The following is a 13,103-nucleotide window of genomic DNA, read 5'->3' as shown; positions in this document are numbered from 1 at the left end:
GCGTCGTGGCCGTATAGCAAACAGTACCTGTGATGACGAACAATTAGCGACAGGCGTTTTTTTAAGAATTACTCTCAGATGCGATTAAGGTGAATGGCGCAGATAAAGCATTTGCCAAAGCGGTACAGCATAAGGTGGGACGAGGCAGTCTGAATTACATTTTATAGATGTATTTCTCACATATCTCAGAGCCTCTCGCGATATTCGTCGTCGTCGTCGTCGTCGTCGTCGTCGTCGCCGCCGCCGCTTCTGCAGAAGTAGCAAATGGCAATCGTAGCAAATGCGGCGAGGGACGCCCTGCCATCGATTCCGAATGCACAAAGTGTGTGGTCTTGTTTCTCAGTCTATATTTGGTCGGTCACGTCAGAGGTTGAATGTAACGAATGGGTGGGAAAGAGCAAGGGGCAGCGGCTGTGTAGAACGAAAACACAAATCCTCAGGGGTGTGAGCGTTTCGAGATGAGTCGTATACATGTAAATGTTGGTCGTCAGTGACCGTGTGGCCTAATGGATAAGGCGTCGGACTTCGGATCTGAAGATTACAGGTTCGAATGCTGTCACGCTTGTGTTTTTCCAGTTCTGAAAAAGAAACATAACGTTTTAATGTAGCAATTGAGCAGTACGAAACCGTCTGAATGTTGCTGTTGACCATTTTTTGCTTGGAGATGCTCTTGAGCTTGAAACACACACAACAAGACCGGTGTTAACTAGCGAAATGGTCGGCAGAGTGCCGACACAGCGAGTTTTGAGTATCACTTGCACATCTAAAACAACGTCGGAAAGTAACTCGTTCGGCTTTTGAGTCACATAAAGTATGTGTGTTAATTTTGACGCCACTAGCTCTGCATGTTGTCATGCAATTTCTTTACCTCTCAGAAATGATTATGACATAAAAGTGAAGTACGTGACGAGTGTGACGTTAGGAAAACATTAGGCATCATGGAGAGTTTCTGTATGGGACCACCCAACCCAAACGAGTACTGTGTGACGTGCTACCCGGCAGGTATTCACCAAGGTAGCCGCCTAGCTCAGTCGGTAGAGCGTCAGAATCTTAATCCCAGGGTCGTGGGTTCGAGCCAGACGCTGGGCGGAACGGAATTTTGTTCCGCTGCAGGTGTAAATTACCGTTTTTCTGATTAACGAGATTTAATGGAAATAGCAACTTTAAACTTTGCCTACGTCCCTGTCAGTCGCAAGGAAACTGTATTTGAAGGTGAAGGTGATTTTGTAGACATGTGTGAAAGACATGTTCTGAAATGCAAGTGTTGTTGTTTGGAGAGCACATCGGTTACGTGTCAGATGTGTAGCCAAGCAGTAATTTGTCGCCATAGCTGCAAATATTAGCCGGTAATATGAAGTGTTGTCAGCTAAAGTCTGATGATGCAGACGACCGTAAGGACGAAGTACCCAAGAGTACCGCCAGGCCGCGCCTCTTTAGCTCAGTGGTAGAGCACTGGTCTAAGAAACCAGGGGTCGTAAGTTCCATCCTCACAGGAGAAAGATGAATTTTGGAAATCAGTTGCGCGTCGTGGCCGTATAGCAAACAGTACCTGTGATGACAAACATTTAGCGACAGGCGTTTTTTTAAGAATTACTCTCAGATGCGATTAAGGTGAATGGCGCAGATAAAGCATTTGCCAAAGCGGTACAGCATAAGGTGGGACGAGGCAGTCTGAATTACATTTTATAGATGTATTTCGCACATATCTCAGAGCCTCTCGCGATATTCATCGTCGTCGCCGTCGTCGTCGTCGTCGCCGCCGCCGCTTCTGCAGAAGTAGCAAATGGCAATCGTAGCAAATGCGGCGAGGGACGCCCTGCCTTCGATTCCGAATGCACAAAGTGTGTGGTCTTGTTTCTCAGTCTATATTTGGTCGGTCACGTCAGAGGTTGAATGTAACGAATGGGTGGGAAAGAGCAAGGGGCAGCGGCTGTGTAGAACGAAAACACAAATCCTCAGGGGTGTGAGCGTTTCGAGATGAGTCGTATACATGTAAATGTTGGTCGTCAGTGACCGTGTGGCCTAATGGATAAGGCGTCGGACTTCGGATCTGAAGATTACAGGTTCGAATGCTGTCACGCTTGTGTTTTTCCAGTTCTGAAAAAGAAACATAACGTTTTAATGTAGCAATTGAGCAGTACGAAACCGTCTGAATGTTGCTGTTGACCATTTTTTGCTTGGAGATGCTCTTGAGCTTGAAACACACACAACAAGACCGGGGTTAACTAGCGAAATGGTCGGCAGAGTGCCGACACAGCGAGTTTTGACTATCACTTGCACATCTAAAACAACGTCGGAAAGTAACTCGTTCGGCTTTTGAGTCACATAAAGTATGTGTGTTAATTTTGACGCCACTAGCTCTGCATGTTGTCATGCAATTTCTTTACCTCTCAGAAATGATTATGACATAAAAGTGAAGTACGTGACGAGTGTGACGTTAGGAAAACATTAGGCATCATGGAGAGTTTCTGTATGGGACCACCCAACCCAAACGAGTACTGTGTGACGTGCTACCCGGCAGGTATTCACCAAGGTAGCCGCCTAGCTCAGTCGGTAGAGCGTCAGAATCTTAATCCCAGGGTCGTGGGTTCGAGCCAGACGCTGGGCGGAACGGAATTTTGTTCCGCTGCAGGTGTAAATTACCGTTTTTCTGATTAACGAGATTTAATGGAAATAGCAACTTTAAACTTTGCCTACGTCCCTGTCAGTCGCAAGGAAACTGTATTTGAAGGTGAAGGTGATTTTGTAGACATGTGTGAAAGACATGTTCTGAAATGCAAGTGTTGTTGTTTGGAGAGCACATCGAGTACGTGTCAGATGTGTAGCCAAGCAGTAATTTGTCGCCATAGCTGCAAATATTAGCCGGTAATATGAAGTGTTGTCAGCTAAAGTCTGATGATGCAGACGACCGTAAGGACTAAGTACCCAAGAGCACCGCTAGGCCGCGCCTCTTTAGCTCAGTGGTAGAGCACTGGTCTAAGAAACCAGGGGTCGTAAGTTCCATCCTCACAGGAGAAGGATGAATTTTGGAAATCAGTTGCGCGTCGTGGCCGTATAGCAAACAGTACCTGTGATGACGAACAATTAGCGACAGGCGTTTTTTTAAGAATTACTCTCAGATGCGATTAAGGTGAATGGCGCAGATAAAGCATTTGCCAAAGCGGTACAGCATAAGGTGGGACGAGGCAGTCTGAATTACATTTTATAGATGTATTTCTCACATATCTCAGAGCCTCTCGCGATATTCGTCGTCGTCGTCGTCGTCGTCGTCGTCGCCGCCGCCGCTTCTGCAGAAGTAGCAAATGGCAATCGTAGCAAATGCGGCGAGGGACGCCCTGCCTTCGATTCCGAATGCACAAAGTGTGTGGTCTTGTTTCTCAGTCTATATTTGGTCGGTCACGTCAGAGGTTGAATGTAACGAATGGGTGGGAAAGAGCAAGGGGCAGCGGCTGTGTAGAACGAAAACACAAATCCTCAGGGGTGTGAGCGTTTCGAGATGAGTCGTATACATGTAAATGTTGGTCGTCAGTGACCGTGTGGCCTAATGGATAAGGGGTCGGACTTCGGATCTGAAGATTACAGGTTCGAATGCTGTCACGCTTGTGTTTTTCCAGTTCTGAAAAAGAAACATAACGTTTTAATGTAGCAATTGAGCAGTACGAAACCGTCTGAATGTTGCTGTTGACCATTTTTTGCTTGGAGATGCTCTTGAGCTTGAAACACACACAACAAGACCGGTGTTAACTAGCGAAATGGTCGGCAGAGTGCCGACACAGCGAGTTTTGACTATCACTTGCACATCTAAAACAACGTCGGAAAGTAACTCGTTCGGCTTTTGAGTCACATAAAGTATGTGTGTTAATTTTGACGCCACTAGCTCTGCATGTTGTCATGCAATTTCTTTACCTCTCAGAAATGATTATGACATAAAAGTGAAGTACGTGACGAGTGTGACGTTAGGAAAACATTAGGCATCATGGAGAGTTTCTGTATGGGACCACCCAACCCAAACGAGTACTGTGTGACGTGCTACCCGGCAGGTATTCACCGAGGTAGCCGGCTAGCTCAGTCGGTAGAGCGTCAGAATCTTAACCCCAGGGTCGTGGGTTCGAGCCAGACGCTGGGCGGAACGGAATTTTGTTCCGCTGCAGGTGTAAATTACCGTTTTTCTGATTAACGAGATTTAATGGAAATAGCAACTTTAAACTTTGCCTACGTCTCTGTCAGTCGCAAGGAAACTGTATTTGAAGGTGAAGGTGATTTTGTAGACATGTGTGAAAGACATGTTCTGAAATGCAAGTGTTGTTGTTTGGAGAGCACATCGGTTACGTGTCAGATGTGTAGCCAAGCAGTAATTTGTTGCCATAGCTGCAAATATTAGCCGGTAATATGAAGTGTTGTCAGCTAAAGTCTGATGATGCAGACGACCGTAAGGACTAAGTACCCAAGAGCACCGCTAGGCCGCGCCTCTTTAGCTCAGTGGTAGAGCACTGGTCTAAGAAACCAGGGGTCGTAAGTTCAATCCTCACAGGAGAAGGATGAATTTTGGAAATCAGTTGCGCGTCGTGGCCGTATAGCAAACAGTACCTGTGATGACGAACAATTAGCGACAGGCGTTTTTTTAAGAATTACTCTCAGATGCGATTAAGGTGAATGGCGCAGATAAAGCATTTGCCAAAGCGGTACAGCATAAGGTGGGACGAGGCAGTATGAATTACATTTTATAGATGTATTTCTCACATATCTCAGAGCGTCTCGCGATATTCGTCGTCGTCGTCGTCGTCGTCGTCGTCGCCGCCGCCGCTTCTGCAGAAGTAGCAAATGGCAATCGTAGCAAATGCGGCGAGGGACGCCCTGCCTTCGATTCCGAATGCACAAAGTGTGTGGTCTTGTTTCTCAGTCTATATTTGGTCGGTCACCTCAGAGGTTGAATGTAACGAATGGGTGGGAAAGAGCAAGGGGCAGCGGCTGTGTAGAACGAAAACACAAATCCTCAGGGATGTGAGCGTTTCGAGATGAGTCGTATACATGTAAATGTTGGTCGTCAGTAACCGTGTGGCCTAATGGATAAGGCGTCGGACTTCGGATCTGAAGATTACAGGTTCGAATGCTGTCACACTTGTGTTTTTCCAGTTCTGAAAAAGAAACATAACGTTTTAATGTAGCAATTGAGCAGTACGAAACCGTCTGAATGTTGCTGTTGACCATTTCTTGCTTGGAGATGCTCTTGAGCTTGAAACACACACAACAAGACCGGTGTTAACTAGCGAAATGGTCGGCAGAGTGCCGACACAGCGAGTTTTGACTATCACTTGCACATCTAAAACAACGTCGGAAAGTAACTCGTTCGGCTTTTGAGTCACATAAAGTATGTGTGTTAATTTTGACGCCACTAGCTCTGCATGTTGTCATGCAATTTCTTTACCTCTCAGAAATGATTATGACATAAAAGTGAAGTACGTGACGAGTGTGACGTTAGGAAAACATTAGGCATCATGGAGAGTTTCTGTATGGGACCACCCAACCCAAACGAGTACTGTGTGACGTGCTACCCGGCAGGTATTCACCGAGGTAGCCGGCTAGCTCAGTCGGTAGAGCGTCAGACTCTTAATCCCACGGTCGTGGGTTCGAGCCAGACGCTGGGCGGAACGGAATTTTGTTCTGCTGGAGGTGTAAATTACCGTTTTTCTGATTAACGAGATTTAATGGAAATAGCAACTTTAAACTTTGCCTACGTCTCTGTCAGTCGCAAGGAAACTGTATTTGAAGGTGAAGGTGATTTTGTAGACATGTGTGAAAGACATGTTCTGAAATGCAAGTGTTGTTGTTTGGAGAGCACATCGGTTACGTGTCAGATGTGTAGCCAAGCAGTAATTTGTTGCCATAGCTGCAAATATTAGCCGTTAATATGAAGTGTTGTCAGCTAAAGTCTGATGATGCAGACGACCGTAAGGTCGAAGAACCCAAGAGTACCCCTAGGCCGCGCCTCTTTAGCTCAGTGGTAGAGCACTGGTCTAAGAAACCAGGGGTCGTAAGTTCCATCCTCACAGGAGAAGGATGAATTTTGGAAATCAGTTGCGCGTCGTGGCCGTATAGCAAACAGTACCTGTGATGACGAACAATTAGCGACAGGCGTTTTTTTAAGAATTACTCTCAGATGCGATTAAGGCGAATGGCGCAGATAAAGCATTTGCCAAAGCGGTACAGCATAAGGTGGGACGAGGCAGTCTGAATTACATTTTATAGATGTATTTCTCACATATCTCAGAGCCTCTCGCGATATTCGTCGTCGTCGTCGTCGTCGTCGTCGTCGTCGTCGTCGTCGCCGCCGCCGCTTCTGCAGAAGTAGCAAATGGCAATCGTAGCAAATGCGGCGAGGGACGCCCTGCCTTCGATTCCGAATGCACAAAGTGTGTGGTCTTGTTTCTCAGTCTATATTTGGTCGGTCACGTCAGAGGTTGAATGTAACAAATGGGTGGGAAAGAGCAAGGGGCAGCGGCTGTGTAGAACGAAAACACAAATCCTCAGGGGTGTGAGCGTTTCGAGATGAGTCGTATACATGTAAATGTTGGTCGTCAGTGACCGTGTGGCCTAATGGATAAGGCGTCGGATTTCGGATCTGAAGATTACAGGTTCGAATGCTGTCACGCTTGTGTTTTTCCAGTTCTGAAAAAGAAACATAACGTTTTAATGTAGCAATTGAGCAGTACGAAACCGTCTGAATGTTGCTGTTGACCATTTTTTGCTTGGAGATGCTCTTGAGCTTGAAACACACACAACAAGACCGGTGTTAACTAGCGAAATGGTCGGCAGAGTGCCGACACAGCGAGTTTTGACTATCACTTGCACATCTAAAACAACGTCGGAAAGTAACTCGTTCGGCTTTTGAGTCACATAAAGTATGTGTGTTAATTTTGACGCCACTAGCTCTGCATGTTGTCATGCAATTTCTTTACCTCTCAGAAATGATTATGACATAAAAGTGAAGTACGTGACGAGTGTGACGTTAGGAAAACATTAGGCATCATGGAGAGTTTCTGTATGGGACCACCCAACCCAAACGTGTACTGTGTGACGTGCTACCCTGCAGGTATTCACCAAGGTAGCCGGCTAGCTCAGTCGGTAGAGCGTCAGAATCTTAATCCCAGGGTCGTGGGTTCGAGCCAGACGCTGGGCGGAACGGAATTTTGTTCCGCTGCAGGTGTAAATTACCGTTTTTCTGATTAACGAGATTTAATGGAAATAGCAACTTTAAACTTTGCCTACGTCCCTGTCAGTCGCAAGGAAACTGTATTTGAAGGTGAAGGTGATTTTGTCGACATGTGTGAAAGACATGTTCTGAAATGCAAGTGTTGTTGTTTGGAGAGCACATCGGTTACGTGTCAGATGTGTAGCCAAGCAGTAATTTGTCGCCATAGCTGCAAATATTAGCCGGTAATATGAAGTGTTGTCAGCTAAAGTCTGATGATGCAGACGACCGTAAGGACGAAGTACCCAAGAGTACCGCTAGGCCGCGCCTCTTTAGCTCAGTGGCTTCAGTTGCGAGTCAGCCGCCGAGCGGGACGGACGTGTGGCGGAGCTGGACGTCTGGCTGTAGTAAACACAGGCTGAGTCGCTGTGTTTGAGGTTAGTGGTGCTGCTAAGCCGCTATTCGTGTTGCACTTGTATTCATGAAGTTCTAGAATGAATAGGTCGAATTATTTGAGGAAAGACACAATCAAGTTTACTTTCGATCGAAATTTCGCTCGACCTAAAGCATTTGAAATTAAAGCATGGTTTATCGAAAAAGTATTGATTAACGGTGATGATGTTGTCGGAGTTTATCTCTCGTTTGTGACAAATGCTGTGTATCTGAAGATGAAAAGTCCAGAATTATGTAGTTCCATTGTGGATCGTTGCGGAGGTAGCGTGAAGTTTAATCATTCTGATGGGAATGTGAGTGACGTTGCTGTTAGTCATGCTGGGTACGGGATTCGTACGATCAGAGTGTTTGAGCTCCCTTTTGAAATTCCGCCCGAAGAACTTAATGTTGCCCTTCGGCCTTATGGCAGAATTATTTCCAATGTGGCAGAAAGGTGGTCTGAAGCTCATATGTTTCCTGTCTTGAACGGCGTAAGGCAAATTAAGATTGAATTACAGAAGCATGTCCCCTCTTATCTTAATATTTGTGGGTATCGTGCTTTGATTATCTATGATGGGCAACCGCGGACTTGCGCTTTATGCAATTCCACGGAACACATTCGTGCAGAATGTTCACGGAGGCGTGTCCCGCAGTTACCGCGTGACGAGATGCCGCGTTCCGGCCCTGTTGTTGGTATGAAGTTGTCATACGCTGCCGCTGCTGACTTCCGCAGCCGAGGCGAGTCGGTGCCGCCTGTGCGCGGGGAGCCTGCTGCCTCGCGGGCGGTTGTCGATGATACTCCGGCTTCAAGCTCTAGATTTGCGGATGGTCTGCCGATCAGCTCCGCGCCCCTCGAATCTATGCCGACGCCAACTTTTTCCAACTCTCCCACTGTGGTTGCTCGTTCTTCCGCGGACTCGGCCGAAGATCCCCAAATACCCGCAACGGAGGTTTCCTTGCGTCGTCAGGATTCCCACCAACGTGAGGATATTGCCACTAGCTTCCGAGGAGTGGACGCTCCAGGCATCCAGTCTGCGGGAACTATGAACGAAGATAGCAATCTGGACATTGGTTTCACGTTGGCGCCCACGGAAGACACTTGCGTCAAGGAAACCACAACGAGCGATAGTGTAGAATTGGAGACTGAGTTGCTACCAGTGGGAGCCATGGAAAAAGATGCGCCTCCTTCTGCCGTTGTGGAATGCGATACGCGGACTTTTGTCCGAAAAAAGGAACAGGCGACGTCAGACGTATCATCCGGTACTTCTCCTGACAGGTCGCAAACTTCATCTCCTGCTAGATCGCCGAAGAGATCTTCGAAGAAAGGCAAGAAGAGGAGATTGGCACACAAAACAGCAGAGAGTTTAGCTCCTGCATTGCGGGAAAAGTTAAAAAATTTAAGGGATAATGAACGACTACGAGAACAATGCCCAGTAGCACGAGTTAACGAGTGTACTGAAGCGGAGATGAGTCGTGCCGATGCAGATGATCTTCAACAACAACCTCGCGCACCGCTTGGCGTCGCAGGTTTGCAGACCGGCACTACTATGGATTTAGACCGAACTGTCTCAGGAAAAGGACTTGATTGGGCCGATGCCCAAGAAGATCGCACCGACCACGGAATGGAGATGGACCTGACACATGCTAGTGGCATTTAAATTTTTTTTTTAATGTCTATTTTTCTTTTTGACAGACAGAATGGAATGGTACAGACATGACTCTGCATGGGGTATACTTCATTAGCCAATTTCTTTTACCTGCACCTATGCCAACGGAACTGACATATAATGTGACCACGATCAATATAAATCGGATTCGCAGTGAAACGAAAGTCGCTTCTTTAAAAGATTTCCTTTACCAGTCGGATACTGATATAGCCCTCCTACAGGAATTTAATGTCCACAACTTTTATGTCCCAGGTTTTCAAGAGATTTTAAATATTGCACCGGAAGCCACATGTGGGACTGCGATCCTTGTCAAAGATGGTATTGATCTGAAGGATATCTGTCTGTTAGAAAATGGGAGGGGCATCAGTTGTAAAATTTTTACTACTACTGTTTTAAATGTATATGTCCCCTCTGGTAACAACGCTAGAGATGATAGGGCTAATTTTTTTAAGAACGATATGGTCTATTTACTTAAGGGGAATCCGGCGGAAGCTTTAATCGGTGGTGACTTTAATTGTGTACTTCACAAAAAGGATCAGCGACCAAATTTTAACTTCTCCAGGGAACTGGCGGCTTTGGTGACAAACATGAAATGGACAGACGTGTGGGAAAGCAAATACCCCACGTTAGTCAAATTTACGTACATCAGTAGTCGCTCGCAAAGCAGAATAGACAGAATATACGTCACAGCAAACCTGGAAAATAAAATCAGTAGTATCGAAGTAATTCCCACTACCTTTTCGGACCATCTCGCAGTGAAATGCAGCATTCGGTTTCAGAAGCAAGGAACGTATTGGGGTCGCCCCTTATGGAAGCTGAATACCCATATGTTGTTCGAGGGTGCCCTATCAAGAACAGTAGCGGAGGTATGGCAGGCTGCTCTACGTATGCGCCATAAATACAGCTCTCGCCTTGCGTGGTGGACCTCATGTGCTAAAAAGAAATTGAGATCATCCCTAATAGCTTACGGGAGGGAGCGAGCGATGTGGTCTCGCAATACCGTTGAATTTTACTATACATGCTTAAGGGAACTATCAGCTCAGCAGATGACTGATGAGGTTTTCATTGAAATAAAGAAGATCAAGGCTCACCTCATAAGTCTCAAGCGACAACAGCTGGAGGGTTTAAAAATTAAATCTCGTGTCCCGACAACGGTGGAGGACGAAAACGCATCGCTGTACCACTTACTCGAACATGAAAGAAATAGAAGACGAGCGTTTATTGCTTGTCTTAGAGTGGGCGATAACCGGGTGCTGACGGAACACTCTGACATTTTAAATGTAGTTTATGGATTTTATCGTACGTTATATACTGATACCCGGTATAATCTAGACTGTGTGAACGATTTGCTACGAACTACAGGTATCGACAACGTTATCAATGACGAGGACAATGTGTCCCTTACCACTGCGATCACATGTGAGGAGGTGTTTGATATACTTAAATATTCGCCTACCCGTAAGTCCCCAGGGCCTGATGGCTTGCCTGTAGAGTTTTATTGTAAATTTTGGCCTCTCATCGGTAATCAATTCACAGAAGTGATAAATGAAGTGTTGCAAGGTGTTACTGTTCCACGCGAGTTCAAAGAAAGCGTAACTGTGCTAATACCAAAGGGAAGGAACGCGACAGTTAAAGATCTCAATCAATTGAGACCAATATGTTTGATGAACTCGGATTATAAAATAATTGCCCGTGTACTGAAGGAAAGACTGAGACCTCTAATGGAGAAGATCATAGGTGACCACCAAACCTGTCTCTCGGGGCGGAATATTTTTAAAACTGTTTGTGAATATAGGGATGTCTCTGCAATTTTTGCAACGTCATCCTCACCAGGAGGCCTTGCCTTTATCGACTTCTCAAAGGCTTTTGACAGGGTCAACCACTTATTTTTGTTCAGAACGTTGACCTATGTGGGTTTTAGTCAACATTTTGTGCAAGTTTTAATTAACATTGTTGAAGGCATCCAAACACAAGTGTCTGTAAATGGGCATTTCACTCCACCTATTGAAATTCGCAACGGCGTCCCGCAGGGAAGTCCTTTGTCAATGCTCCTGTATGTTGTTGCACTGGAGCCTTTACTAAGGAGACTCGATGTCGATCTTGAGGGCATCACGATATCTGGCGTTAACAACGTCACCAATGCATATGCTGATGACGTTGGAGTGGTTATTCGTAGTAACGAAGATTTAGAGAAATTAACTACGAATATTCAGATCTTTTGTGAAGCTACAGGCGCTAGGGTTAACGAGGTGAAGAGTTCGTTTTTAAATCTTAAAGGTCTTCAAGATGTCCGTTTGGAATGGGCACGCTCCGTCGATCGTCACACCGCTCTGGGTGTCACCTTTTACCGATGTCCGCTTCAGACCATGACCTACAATTGGAAGAAAGTACTGGATACAATCAGAGGAGCCACAATACTCAATCAGACCAGACATCTGAACATTAAACAACGAATCAGAATAATTAATTGGTCCATTTTATCAAAAGCTATATATATAGGTCAAATATTGCCAGTTTCGAAACCCATTGCCAAACGTATAATGAGTATCATTTGCCGATTTATATGGACAGGGAATATTTTTAGAGTAGCAGTCGGTACAGTTACGTTACCTTCCGCTGAAGGTGGCCTAGGTTTAACAGATATATGGCGGAAGACTACGGCGTTATATATAAAGAGGACCCTACAAATTATAGAAAAACATCCACATAGTATTACAGCCAGGCTGTATCGACTCCTACAGCCAGAAAATTTACGTCCACCCATAAATATAGGCGGAATTAATTATAAATTGAAATATATTCGCCAGTTCTTTTTAGAGATTAGCTACATGGACAGTATTGTCACGAATCCACAATCAACGAATTGCAGGAAATTAATGGAACTCTTAACAACGAAAGAACATGTCAACAAAATGGAGTGCAGATATCCCGACAAAGACTGGAAAAGAATTTGGAAAAATATTAGTAATCGTGAACTGTCTTCCGACATTCAGGCAACCTGGTACCGAGTTGTTAATAACGTAGTTTCCACTAACGAAAAGTTGCACTCCATTGGTCTTAGTGACACGATTGTGTGCACCCGATGTGACGCAGTTGACACATTGATCCACCGCTTTCTCTGTGGCGGATACGCCGAAATGTGGAGGGGACTCCAACGGCGGGTAGCCTTTATAACCAGAACTGTTAGTACTGAGATCAATGTTGAAAAATTACTCTTCCCCGATGGTGTTTTCTTCCCTGTCCAGAAAACCAATGCTGTGTTGTGGTTGTTTGGCAATTATGTACATTACGTTATATCTGAACACGGCAATGACCGTGTTTTAGAATACGAATTATACGAACGAGCAAAATATTATCAGATATGTACGCGCAGGGACCACAAAAAAACTTTTGGTAACATGTTACACATTCTGTTTCAGAGACAAGGGTTGGATAAACATCTTAATAGCCCTCGTCTACGAAAAATGTAGTCACAGGCCAAAGTAGGGGATCGCTGTTGAGGGTGAAGTACGGTGGGGACTTCGTGTGCCCCAGGGCCGCTACGGTAGCCGTGAAGGCCTCGGACAGAACCCCGAAACGGCACTGCGGCTTCACACTTACTGCTGGATGAACCCCATATCTCCAGCAACTACTTTCATCTATGATGATTTTCCAGGATCTCGGTAATATCGGAAGGTGGTTTCGTTGCACACAATGCAGTGGAAGCTTCTTGCACGTGTTCCTCAGTTACAATCTTTCTATTTTTGTTTAATTTTTTTCAGTATGAAGCAAGAGTGACAATTTATTAATTCCCAAGAAGCCTTAATTTTTCAATT

General features: G+C 45.5%; 1 non-coding gene across 1 annotated transcript; it reads left to right on the top strand.

The window, feature by feature from the left end:
- Positions 1 to 4,465: 4,465 nt before the first annotated feature.
- Positions 4,466 to 4,537, top strand: Trnal-aag (transfer RNA leucine (anticodon AAG)). The gene has a single exon. It is a non-coding gene; the product is annotated as a tRNA-Leu (tRNA).
- The last annotated feature ends 8,566 nt before the right edge of the window (positions 4,538 to 13,103 follow it).

Source organism: Schistocerca gregaria, unplaced genomic scaffold (assembly GCF_023897955.1).
Source record: "Schistocerca gregaria isolate iqSchGreg1 unplaced genomic scaffold, iqSchGreg1.2 ptg000178l, whole genome shotgun sequence".
Lineage (NCBI taxonomy): Eukaryota > Metazoa > Arthropoda > Insecta > Orthoptera > Acrididae > Schistocerca > Schistocerca gregaria.
This window is presented reverse-complemented; position numbering and strand designations above follow the sequence as displayed.